General features: G+C 41.1%; 1 protein-coding gene across 6 annotated transcripts in view; it reads right to left on the minus strand.

The window, feature by feature from the left end:
- Mp (Multiplexin) overlaps positions 1 to 10,673 on the minus strand; it is a 54,438-nt gene extending 43,765 nt beyond the window's left edge. For 2 of the 6 annotated variants that reach the window (XM_064691416.1, XM_064691414.1), the window contains exon 1: positions 9,729 to 10,011. The gene's annotated coding sequence lies outside the window, so the exon portion shown is untranslated. Of the gene's footprint in view, positions 1 to 9,728; positions 10,064 to 10,602 lie in introns of those variants that run through there. The other 4 variants (XM_064691411.1, XM_064691415.1, XM_064691412.1 and 1 more) reach the window with 4 other exon arrangements.
- Between the last annotated feature and the right edge of the window lie 2,685 nt (positions 10,674 to 13,358).

Here is a 13,358-nt window from a genome sequence, read left to right on the forward strand (position 1 = left end):
CAGCATATGGAGAGCGACCCGGGCCCAGGCCCAGGCCCAGGTCCAACTGTTGCACGCCAAGTCGCGGGCCGCAGCATAAGATCTACATGTTTGTCAATCTGAATAACGATTAAAGCCAAAAGGTAACTTGATATCGTCACAAATTTGTAGCTCTTAGGCCTACATAAAGGTAGAGCATGATAACGAACATGTAAATAAATAATTAAAGACATGTTATACAGCACACATAAACATAAATAATAAATGTAGAAGCTGGCATTAAGTCCCAAAAGCTGATCTCATAGCGCTCAAGGTGCATATGTATGTACATATATTTCGAAGCCGAAAGCAATTTTAAGCAGAAGCATAAAAATTAATATTGTAAATAGATACTGTGAATCATCATTCGGTTGCAAGAATTGATTACGTGCATATTTTGAAAATTAGCGAACTTGCATTTACATGGCCAACAAAGAATTCAACATTGAAATATTAAACGGAATCGACAAATTGCGTAAAAATAATTTCTGATTCGAGGTCTATTGTTTTTTGGTTCCACGTTTTTATTTATTTATTACAATTCTCAGGAAATTTCGCTGTTTCTTGGAATATAGACCAATTTATCTATAGAAAGATATTTAGTTCCACTTTCATTATATTCGAAGAAAAAGTAATACAAAACTCATTGAACATATGCAATTTTGAATTTTTCTAATTTAATACGTTGGCATCATTTTGCAATGCCGCCTTAGCATTGTGTATAATTATGCAGCGCAGTGTAGGCAAAGACTTCATTCAAATAATCGAACTTTAGAGTTCTTTTATTTGCTTCGAAGTCGCCTTTGCCATTAGATATTATTAACATATTCGCCACGTTTATTAACTGGGTTAATTCCTTTCGAAATGGCGCCCTGAATTCACTTTCAGCAGCAGCTGCAGCATAAAAACTAAATAAGACTTCAGTTTATCCAGCAGAGGGAATGACATAGAAACTGCTGCCGCGCAAATAGCGCAACAAAATCAAGTTATAAACATCAGCCAAAAATGGCACACAAAGCGATTCCGCTAGACGGTTGCCAGGCTGGATAGCCGGACAATCCACAGACCAGTCGGGAGAGTTGTCTGTGTTTGTGTGTGTCTTGGTAATTAGCCATCAGCAGCTCGCAGCCCGCAGCCGCAGCTCCTCGCGCAGCAGCAGCAGTCACATCGGCTGCCAAATATATATATGTGTGGGAGGGAGGGGGCAATTATGCCCAGTTCTCAGTTGCCCTTTCCTAGACGCAACAGCTGCCAGCAGCGGCATGGAAGCCGTCGCCAGCTGCCAAACGTATTGCCAGCCTGTTGCCAGCAGCGATTTAAATAATCTTTAAGCGTCGAGTGCTACTCATATTGCACTTAGAGCTGTGGGCCACGTCCAGTGGCAGCCATGTGCAACACGTTGTCGCAACGAATGTGGAGGCAACACGCAGCTAAAGAAGTTCAATCGGAATGGCATTAATATAGGCATGGGGATGAAGGCACTGCTCCCGCTGACTCTGTGCCTCGGCCTGTTCGTGTGCCTGCGGAGTCATCTCATCGATGTTGATGAATGGGGTGTGCCGAGTCATCATCATGTTCTTTATTGCTGTCATTATAATGTGTCTTGCGGATATTTATAGCCCCTTCATCTCTTTGTCTGGTTGCCAATTGCGTGTTGCCTCTTGGATTATATTTTTGGTTGTCCTTCTTTCTTTTTTTTTTGATCCCACTGATCAGGCAATTTGGTTAGCTGAACTCTCACTCTTTCTTTTAAGCGCAGAGTGCGTTGACTGGGCAGGACTCAAATTCGAACTTGAATTCAAGGTTGGCTTGGGAGCTGGCTTCCAGTTGGGCAGCATTGCGTGCTGTCTGGAAGACTGATATACACTTGAGTAGTATCCATGTTGTCTGGCAGTCAGCCAGCCGCAGCCACGCATGGCGATTTGTGACTTGAAATGGGGCAAAAGTTCATAAAATGCTCGCAACCAATTCCACTTTGTTGCCTTGTGGGTTGGCGTTGAAATGTCCAAATATATTCATATTCATTCTGCGCCTCCTCAAATTTAAAATTATGGAAACCAAATGAACGCAGCCCATTAAAAATAGCCACATTTTCGTACATGTCGCCGTTTAAGCATATAAATCGGTTTCGTTAGACCCTAGTCTATTCTATTGCAGCAGGTTAAGATATGATTTTTAAAATGTTTCCACATTGCAGATCTCTAGAGAATACCCTGTACTGAGCAAGGCAGCAAAGCAAGCCTTGCGCAGCTGCTGCGCTTTTTACTCTGCCCCACAACTTAAAAAAATATTTTTCTAATAATTGGTTCATCTTTAGGATATATTTATGGCGTAAGACAAACTTCCAGCCAATTTTTTAAAAGATCTCAGCAATATTTTTAAATGCACATCGATTATCGCAGTTTACTTAAGCCCTAACATTTTGTCTAACTTGGATATGCTAGACTATATATATTAAAAATACCAAGTCTTTTGCTTCAATAGCGCCAAAAAATTGCCCAAAACCAATCAACCCTTTTGACTTTGCAAACGAGTATAAAAAGCAAGAGCTGAAAGCTCACGGATGGACAATGGTTAATGCTGATCAAAGACATATATACTTTACTTAATTTATGGAGTTGGATATATCTTCGTGTGCTTGTACACAAAACTTCTTTATACTCATTTCCACACATTTTAAATGGGAACAAGGTATAAGAAAGAACCATAATAACCATATAATATTCCAACTAAATGTCATATGCCAGATTCCTGGATATTTCATATGCATTCCAGTGGGGTATTTTATAGGGAGTTAAAGCAATTTGGCCGCACAGTCTATGGTAAATTGAAGAACCACTCTATATATGTGTTCATCCGACGAGAATTAAAGCCCCTCGGCATTTGGTGCGTTGGCGTATGCATAAATACGGCTATTATCCCATGGCCGCAGGCAGTTTACTGGTAGCCGTAGTATGGAAAGTATGAGCAGGAAGGAGTATTTATTTATGGAGTGGCTGCGGTTTTGAGCCTGTTATCAGTGCGGCTGCAGCTGCTTGCAAATCTGCGGGAGCTGAAGGCGCCTCGCGTCGAGGGAAACGAACCGAAATGAAACCGGACCAATTGAAGGGAAACTCATTTGACTGGAGTTGATTGCCAATCAATGGCTGTCATCGAGGTGGACAAGCACCAAAATTCTATTAGCTACTGCCAGATAGGACGGAAGTTAATACTCATTTGGCTGATGATTCTGATTGCTAGCTGTGGCACGGGCAAAAATAAAGTAGCGTCTACGCCTGGCGGGGACAACTTGCGCTAATAATCATTGGGGATGTGTGCGAGTCCTGCTTCAAGGGTCAAGCACCTAGTTGACGTCGACTGCCTACGGCGCCCATTCATGTGAGACAGCGACCGAGACACTGGAGAGCTGATGCTGCTTGCCGAGCAGGAAACGGAAGTTATTTCACGATGGGCGCCGATAAGTCACATACACAATTCGAGTGGCAGCATTATGCCATTGAGGCAATAAGTTAGTCAAGGGTTTACTTCTGCAGGCCATTTCCGAAGCTTAATTGAAATTGAGGCACGAATATTTGCGCCGCCTCACAACAAGCGTAGCAAAGTGACGTGTCAGGGAGATAATGACGTGATCTAACAAGTATGTGAGTGTACGTGAAAAATGATGTCTGAGCTGAATAATTGTATTTAGTTCATTGTCACAAGCAAAGTCACAGTCTAAGTATTTACATATATTACAAATAAATACTTAAATATTGCAATCGCCCAGATTACAATAGAAATGATTTAATGCCTATTATTGTTTTCGACTCAGAGATTATTTATATTCTTTATTCAATTTAATACGCACACACACATGTGTGTGTGTGTGTGTGTTCTCGTATACGCAACTTTAGTAATTTATGTGATAAGCAGACAACTGGCGGCTGGCACTTAAAAGCCCCGCGAGCAAATTGTCTGCAGAAGGCGCCTGGTTTCCAGCCGAGCGTAAAAATACATGCTTATATATAGTATATATTATGTAAGACTATGCAATAAACGGGAATTTATGACGAGCATATCATTTCATAAAAAACTCATATTACCCCTTCCCACAACGCTCTCCGATCGCTATTTTTGTAAATATTTCTGTGGTCATCTGTAGATCAGACGAAAGCTCATCAAATATAAAGCTACACATATATATTGCCATGATATATAGAATTATTCACATTGACAGCTACAGAAGCACATTAATATTCTCTAAGTATGTATCAGCGAAATAATTTGATGCACTTGGAGTGTTTGTAAGTGTGTGAGCGCTAGAGGTTCATTTAAAAGTCCCCCCACATAGAAATCGCGACTAAAATGCGATAATTAGCAGGGGATAAGCTCAAGATAACGAGGAAAAGAGATAGGAAGAGTGAGAGAGGAGTTAAACTAAGAGTTAAGGATGAAGAACAAGATGAGGTAGGACACGGCGCGAGAGAGAGAGCGAAACAGGCGGACAGTAAATATTAGTTGAGAGTGTAAGATGGTAAGCGGGCAGAGACTAGAAAAGAGTAAGAAAGGTAGTAAAGGATAATACAAATAATAACAAACTCTGCAGGCCTCACTTCAGCTCGTGAGAATCGAATAGAACGGCGTCAATCAATAAGGCATCCCTTTTATTTTCAGCAGGGTACAATTATGCAAAATGTGCGTAACTTATCTTGGTTATAGACAGGTGGACACTTTATATTGTTGAAAGTGTCTCCCTTTGCCAATGACATACATTTTGACAGCCAACTGGCATCTGTCCTGAAGCTATAATGTCTATCGAATTTCAACTAAGTCAAACAACATCATTTTGTCAGACTCTGCAAGTGATTCATTGCCCATTTTACGAGTTTGATAACTCGACTTTAATGACTCGCCGACAATATAAATACAGTCCCTCTGCGCAGATAAACAAGTTTAGTCCACAAATTGTATATATATGTATATACTAATTCCCATTACGTCAAATTGATGTCCAATAAATGAGTTTGCATAACTCGCATAAATTGCAACTGGCTGGCTTTCGGGCTGGCTGGCAACATAGTTAGCAATCCAAACAGCTGGAGGACAACCACAATCGCCAGCAGCTGAGCCGCAAGTCAGACCGCATATTTTCAATGGACGCATTGCAACATTAAAACTCATGCAAAGATTTATGACAATTTACACAAAATCTCTAAATCAACAGAAATGTGGTATTGGAACATTCGGCTCGCATTTAAAAAGTCAACTCCAATACGTTTTCGCATGCAGCTACCGACTTTACACACAGCCTTATCAATCGCCATCAAATCGCGCCGATCTGTGCGCCAAGTTGGAATGCCGCCAAATCAACGGCGCCAGACGAAACGCGAACAATGCATGACAATTAATTAAGCTTTGGCACGGGTGCTGCCTGGCCAATGTCCAGAGCCGGTCCAAATCGATGCCAACTCATTTGGCTAATTGTCTTGCGATTCAGCTGGCCAGATAAGCGCCGAAATAAAATTGCACTGGCCTGATCGGGTTTGCTATTGGTCTGTCTCTGACTCGGGCTTTGATTTTGGCCGACTCTTTTAAACGGTTCAGTCGCAACAATTAGCTTATTGAACGGTGGGCGGGCCAGTCCTGCACAGGTGACGACGCTAAGCGTTATGAATACATTAAATATCTGTTATTAAGACTTTCGCAAGGGCAATTAAAAGACACTCGAGCGACAGCTGACAGACCAGCAAATTGACTATTAGACTACAAAGCTAACGATTTTGTATTTTTTTTAATAAATGCGAATCAACTGAAAATTATAAATGAATCTAAATAAAATACCGCGTTGTTCTGATGCTCATTTTGTTTTATTGCTGTCAATGCTTTATGTGGTCATTGGGTATTCATATCCCCAGCCTGAGACAATGCCCATTGTTCGGGCCGCAACAAAGAGGCACTCAATGTGCGTGGGCAACAGGGTGCAATGCCAAGTGCAACATAAACAACAAGAACAACAACAACAACAACAACAAAAATGTGTTCGATTCGTGCGCAAATGTTCAGTTATTTACAAAATATGATGCCCCTGCAACACACTAGCAAGTCCACATGCATATGTGTTCCATTATGATGCGCGCATGTACATTGACCTGAGAGGCAGGAATGGGCATGGAGGATGATGAAAATGAGCATTCGCATTCGCATTCGCTTTTATCATGAAGGTCAACCCATGAAGGAATGCCGTTCCAAGTCTGTTTCGTATTGTAACTCATTTAGACAGGGCCTATTTCATTTTAATTCCCACATGTGTTTAACATAAACTAGTTAAAGTCGAAATAAATGTAGCACAATGTATTTGACAAGTGAAACCCATTAAATTTTGTATTTTAAATTTATACTTTTCATATTTATATTTCTTGTTAGGGAAATGCAAACATTAAGTATTCAGCCCTAACTACTTTATCAGCTGCTAGATTCCCAACTTATCGTGGGAAAGCGAAATAGTTATTAGCCAAATATGCAGCTAATACTTGGCCTATAGATGTAGAGCCCAATCAAAAACCCTGTACGCCCCCAAGAAAATAACTCACGCGTTATCGCATTTGCATAATACCGATACCGAAACTAAATCTTTCTCCACGATTATGTGCATAATATATTTAAATATGTTTATGTAAACAATGTCGGGGCACGTCTTTCTCTGAGTGCTCTGGGCTAGTTTGGTTTGTTGATTCATCAAACCTGTTATTCTGTAATGCACTTCGTATCATATTTTGCCATACATTACAGAGGCACTTTTAATGCTGAGCCTGCAAATTATTGGCACCGCCCCCTGCTACCAGATTTCGCCCGTCCGACTGGTCACTGGATGGAGAAGCCAACATCGTGCATATTGATTGCATTAGCAGAGGGGAGGAGAGCTTGGTTTGGGTTGCGGGGACAGACTGTTGGGGTGGAGTGTCTGTGGATCATTGGCTGGCATTTTGTGTAGTCGTAGTCAATTGGAATTGTGAACGCGCGTTAGTCAAAGTCAAGCAACAAGTTGTCCAATTTGCTCAGCCGTTGGCCACGCGCATGTTCCTCATTTAAATATTTCGCAAGTGCGACTCCCAGCCGCAGCCCATTCAGAACTGACCCAATTGGAAGCTTGTCGAGTTCTATGTGTCTATTACAACATATTCTTGTTCTTGTTATTATTATTGCTGTTGTTGTTGTTTGCCCGCCTGTCGTCACTTTCGGCTGAGTCAGCACTTCCCATGTCCCGGCCGCGGGGCGTGACAGCATTTAGCCAAGTGTCATTGGAGGCAAATTGCATGCGAAGAGATCGCAGCAATTTGAATGTAAATTATAATTGTATATTTTCACTTTCAATGGACTATGAGTTGCTCAGTTCAGCGTAGCTCTAGGTGAGTCACAAATTCTAAATGTAGTTATAGTGCGCAGCATCTCCTTGTTGTTGATTAATATTTCTTTATCAACTAGCTGACGTAGCCCACGCTAGACCCAAGACGAACCTCAGGTTCGGGTCGTATCACCCCTCGAATTCGCATAAAGTTTATGTGTACAAGTTCCGTTTCTATAGAGGAGCTACCGCATACCCCGGGCACACTCCTAACACAACCAACAACTAATTTAGTCGTCGCTGTTCCCTTTGAAACATCGCAACATACAGATGTTTTATGTGTCGTACATCAAAGTACGTTTGTTTTACAAATGCTGCTGGCTTCCAGAGAATTAGGCGAAATAACAACAACAACAACAACAATGGCCCAAATTGTTATGCATGTCACAAAAACACAAATATATATGCAGGAGTCACAAATGTTTAACCAACATTTTTCAAAGTTGTCCCGCTTTGGCAGGGCCCCTGCCCCAGCCCCTGCCCCTGTCACTGCCCCAGTCCCTGCCCCATCCCCAGCTTCTGCACAAAAAGGAAGCAAGAGAATCGTTTTTAATTAAAATAAGTAAACCGAAACCCGCATTACAAATTTAACTACACGGCAAGTTGTTTAGCAGGTGTGCGAATATTGAAAAGGGCAAATACATAGTTGCTTAAGCACAAAATACAAATTTACAAAACAAAATTATTCCCACAATCAACCACAATTGAAATGTTAAATCAATCTGGGGATATACTGACAGCAATAAGGTGTTTAGATGCCAAATCGGTTCATTTTTAATATATATACCTGTTCCTGATCAGGACGTGCTAAGATGTTATAGACATATCCATCTGACTATTTCTAAGCAAGCTAGTCAGTCTCTTAATATTAAAGTTGTCAATACGGCGGAGTCAAACAGATTAGACCATTATCTCATACAACTGACAATAAAGACTTATATAAAGCAGCTGACGTATTATTTAACCCGTTAAGGAACAATTTTATGATTGGCTAAGTAACAATTTAAATAAATTGCATATCTAAAATATGTATTCCTGCCAGGGTATATTATATTCGGCTTCTTTTTTCTTCTCTCAAGTACAATGTGTTAAACAAGATTGTGCCTAGACTTATTACCGTTTCGGCCGTAAAACGAGACAACCATAAAAAAGGCGTGTGAATGTGTGTGTGTGTGTGTGTGTGCGTGTTTCAGAGCTGAAGTGAGCAATTATTGTGAATCAATAAATTTGTGCATGACACTTGGGCTTCGTAAACTAATAACAAGTTGCTTTTGGTATTATTGACAGCATTTAGTACGTTTAATAAATCAATCAAATTGATGAAGCAAGGTGCGAACTATTAAAATTTAAAAGAAAAAGAGTATAAATCCAAGTGAAACCCAGCAATCGGCACATTCAAAGATATCCGTATACAAATATATATGTATGTGCAGCTGTGTATATTGTAAATCGTTTTAGATTTCGTAAAATCACAGTTACGAGCATCCGTCGCGCTTGCATCCGATACGCTTGTACCCTGATGCCCTTTTATACAGACATGCAAAACAAGGGGTATAAGCTATGTACACTTAGATACCCAGTCAATCACTTCATTTTCAGGAAATTCAAGAAGCGCTTTATATTAAATGCGATTGACATACTGGTCAAACAATCTGAGCAGATGAATGATGAATAATGAACCGACAAGTTGATAACGCCTTAATTGCATAAATCTCTGTCAGTCAATGATTTAATGCATATATCATTATGTTATGTAAGTATATTTTATACAGCTGTAATTTGTGTGGCGAGCAAACTTGACGAATTGATACAGGGTATACAAGAGTTGTATCGGCAGTGGATTTCGTATGTAAATATGTACTCTTAAATAAGCCGCGCAAATATGCATAATTTATTTGCAGCTCGTTGTCGCCGTTTCCTCACGGCTCATAGTATTTTGTTTGTCTTTGTCTCTTCTCTGCTGTTGCCATTCCCTCTCCCTCCCAACCACACATCCACACTCTTTGGCCCATGAATGAATGAATGAATTGATAGGAGCGTGCGAAATCAGCACAAGCTGCTGCAGCTGCTGCCATGTACATATTTAAAAATATGCTTAAGTAAAGACTATAAAATCTGCGCTCAGTATTTAGTAGGCAAATAACAATTATCGATGGCCAATGACAAAGATTTGGCCAATAAGCAATAGAGCCAAATAAATGGCAATCAGCGGGCAGCCTGAACGCGTTTTGGGAACTGACTTCAAGTGTTTGTATTCTTGCGTAATTCATTTATGAGCACAAATTGCTTTTAAAGGTAATCTATAAAAATAGACGATCAATTGACTTACCTCAGCTCCGATATATAAATGTTTGCGTATTGCTTTAACCTTGCCAGCGGCTACTTGTGAATATTTCGGACTCTGTCGCGCCGTGCCTAATGCTGCATAATTCTGGGCAACAGCTTCCGATTCCGTACCGTTGTCAGGCGTCTTGAGAAGACACGGATACGGATACGGATGTGGCTGACGTTGACGTTGACTTGAAGTTGACGTTGACAGTGTCTGTGTTGACTTTATTTAGGGGCTTAATTTCATGAACTTATTTTTATCAATTTTATCTCTTTATTATTTAGATAATTTTGCTTTATCAAAGGGCTTTAGTTCACTTCACATGGCAGACGCAGCTGCAAATCGATTTAAATTATGAATGGAAAATAGCTTCAATGGCCTTGAAATATTTCACTCAGGGAAACGCGACGCGACACTTGACACATACACACACACTCACACACATTGCGGTCAGTGTTTAGCGATCGTTAAGCCACCACAATGGAACAGTCCACGGAAATGGCATTGACAGTGGCCCATCGGTGTGGCGCATATAAATTATGCATTTTATTGTCGAACTAAAACAAAAGATTTTTATAAAACAACGGCAGTTGAAGTTAAAACAAAGATGCGACAATTGAAAAAGGAAAATGCGAAAATAAAGAGATAAAGAGAAGCGCGGAATCAAAACACAAAGTAAACTAGAGCAGACTAACGGACAAGTGCACATAACCAGCAACAACCGGCAAGATATAACACACACACACACACATTGCAACTATTCAAACGAAAACGAAAATGAAGACATTTTGCATTATTGTATTTTTTGCTACGTTCGTATTTACAACGCAAACTGTGGGACCAGACAAAGAGACACAAAAAATAAGGAACGCACGCGTAAAAGCCGTTGGCACAAAATTCGCGTGTGTCGTATGTCCGCCTACGAAGCGACCAGCCGGCTGAACGTCACAAGAAAGACTGACGCGGCAGAGTCAGCAAGCGCCAGCGTCGGCCAGGCCAAACGTGAAGCAGCAGCGAACGTCGACGCTGACGCCAACGCAGACGTTGGCTTTGCTGTTGACGCCAGCGACTGTTCTCGACTACATAGCGGCAGAAAGTATACAATACTAGTAGTCTTATAAATATATATATATATATATATATATATATATAAATATACATATGTACATATGAAAATATGTTTATGTCTGATTATAGAGAATAGTTTTGCAGAATTTTACGAGTCGTTAAAATTCGTTAAAGACTAGTTCCGTTCCGATAACGTCACAAAAACAACTTACATACAGTAACTAAAATGAAATGAGTTGAACTTAGAGAGAGGGGAGGGAAGGGATGTAGCACAGTGTGACCAGTTGAGAGATCCCACAGGTGCCTCGCATGTTGCTTTAAATATTCATACGAAACTGGCAAGTAATAAAACTGAGCATAATTTTCGAGGTAAACAACAACTATAACATATCTATCCAACTAACATACATGTTTGTATATTTTATAGCCGGCGCACCTGGGCTTCATTTAAAATTCTATAAATAATTTGAAAAGCGGTTGATACAAATTGCAAAAACAAAGAAAGGGGGCTAAGGGTGCAGTAGATAGCGGTGGGGGTTGTGGGACTAATGGTAGTAGGCCCACGTTTAGACCCTGGCGTTAAACAGCAAAAAAGCTGGATAATAGAAAACACATTCATACAAGTTGTTGACGGCAGCCGGCGCCATAAGAGCGAAAGAGAGAGAGCCACAGAGAAGGAGAGAGCGAGTGAACGTGAGCTTATGCCGGCAAATGACGCCGGCTTCGGCGCTGACGCCAGCAGCAACGTCAGCGTCACACGTGGCGTATGCGTAACATTGCCGGCCACTGCAATCGAGTGTCCTTATGCTCGCCTGTATTTCTGTGTTTGTAAGGATGAGTGTGAGTGTGTGTGTGTGTTTTTTGCACGCGTTATCAACACGACATTACGTATACGCATAGCTGGCAAACTTTATTTTTAAGAGCGCTCCTCTTATCGTGGGCCCGCGTTATAATACCCTGTACCCAAATAAAGTGCATAAAATGGGCATATTGCATTTAGCCAGATGCATGCAAAAGGCAGAAGGAGACTTCTTCAGTTCGATAATATTTTTTCCTAGCGAGCATCGACAGACAAATCGATCAATCTTTCGTCGATCTCAGAGCACCATATTTGGCATATCAGTTAGTCAATTGATTGTTGTAGCACTTTGCAATTCCCCCTTTATCGATAAATATCGATTTTCACCGACGCTTATCTCACAAATAGTAGGAATGTGCGTGTTTGAGTATAAAAGCAAATACGAACGTTTGTTGAGGCAGCACAAGCTTGAGCACACGGTACCTCCTAGTCGGACATCCTTGACCAAAGCTTGTTTTTGTTTTGCTTGCTGCAGAGGCAGTCGCCACGCAACGCGCCCGTTGTCATCTTTGAGCCGGTGCCTGTGTCGGCCTACGGTTTGTTTGCCGGCTGCCAATCGTTTACACAAGCACCAGCGGCTCGCATGTGGGCCCTGGCCAGAGTACTCACAAACCAGCAGGCAGACCGAACAAGCTGCAGTGCATCCCCCTTTCCCTCTATCCCTCTTTCCATGTTTGGCAGCCGCATGCCTGAGCATTCATCTGTTTGTCTGGGCACGTTGTTATTGCTGCTCTTGTTGGCTCCGCCCCGCTGCTGTCGCATTGCACTTCCAGCTGGTGTTGTTATCGTGGCTGTCGACGGGCTTAAACGGCTCTTAGCGCCGACATGTAATCTGTTTAATAGCCACTGGCCTCGGATTGGTTATTGTGCATTTTTTCACACGCGCTGCTTAATTATGTATACGTACTTGTCTGCAGATTGGCCGTGTTGCTCTTAAAATCTGCATACGCTTTTTGCCCAACACACATTTTTGGCCTTTATCAGCAAATGTATGGCACCTGTAAAAAAGTGCACCTGTTGCATGGCTGGAATTCAATATAAAAAAGTAAAATCAAATAAATGCCAGTTGAACACTTTAAGCAATTCAGTTTAGGCCGTGGCCTGAACTCGAACGTAAAACAAAGCCGGCGCCAATGTGAGCCTAAACTTGTTCCGTTGCTCCACTCAGCGCTAAATCTCAAACATCTTCCACCTGATTTGCATAAAGACGAGTTGAGCAAACAATAACAAATAGAAATATTGCAATGCTGCGGGCTTTTGCCTATTCAATTAGCGGCTAAGCCTCGTTGACTACTGATACCAGGCACATTGAGTGTGCCGCAATTGCGATTGTGTTAATGGCTCAATTTTAAGAAGTAAACAATTTATAACACACAATCAAGCATTTACCTGCAAACGTCTTGATTTTCGTAACGCTTTCATCTTCATTAGGTACGTGGCACGGGCTAAACCTGATCGGTAATGAAATGCAAACCGTTTGTTTTTAATGATCTAGTTTCGTTGTTTGGCCAAATCGACTTATTAGGGAGCCGGTTAAAATGTAAATACCTAAAAAAAAAACTAATAAAAATATAAAGCGTAATAAATGCTTGAAGTGCTAACATTTTAAATAACCGATTTATTTTTTGGAACTGCGTATATTTTATGAAACTTCTTTTTTAACTGGTTTGGCAGCACTCGTAAGGGAAAAATTAACGCCATCT

The sequence above is a fragment of the Drosophila montana genome, unplaced genomic scaffold (assembly GCF_035044405.1).
Source record: "Drosophila montana isolate Dmon_TW-CO22-7 unplaced genomic scaffold, ASM3504440v1 contig_3438_1, whole genome shotgun sequence".
Taxonomy (NCBI): domain Eukaryota; kingdom Metazoa; phylum Arthropoda; class Insecta; order Diptera; family Drosophilidae; genus Drosophila; species Drosophila montana.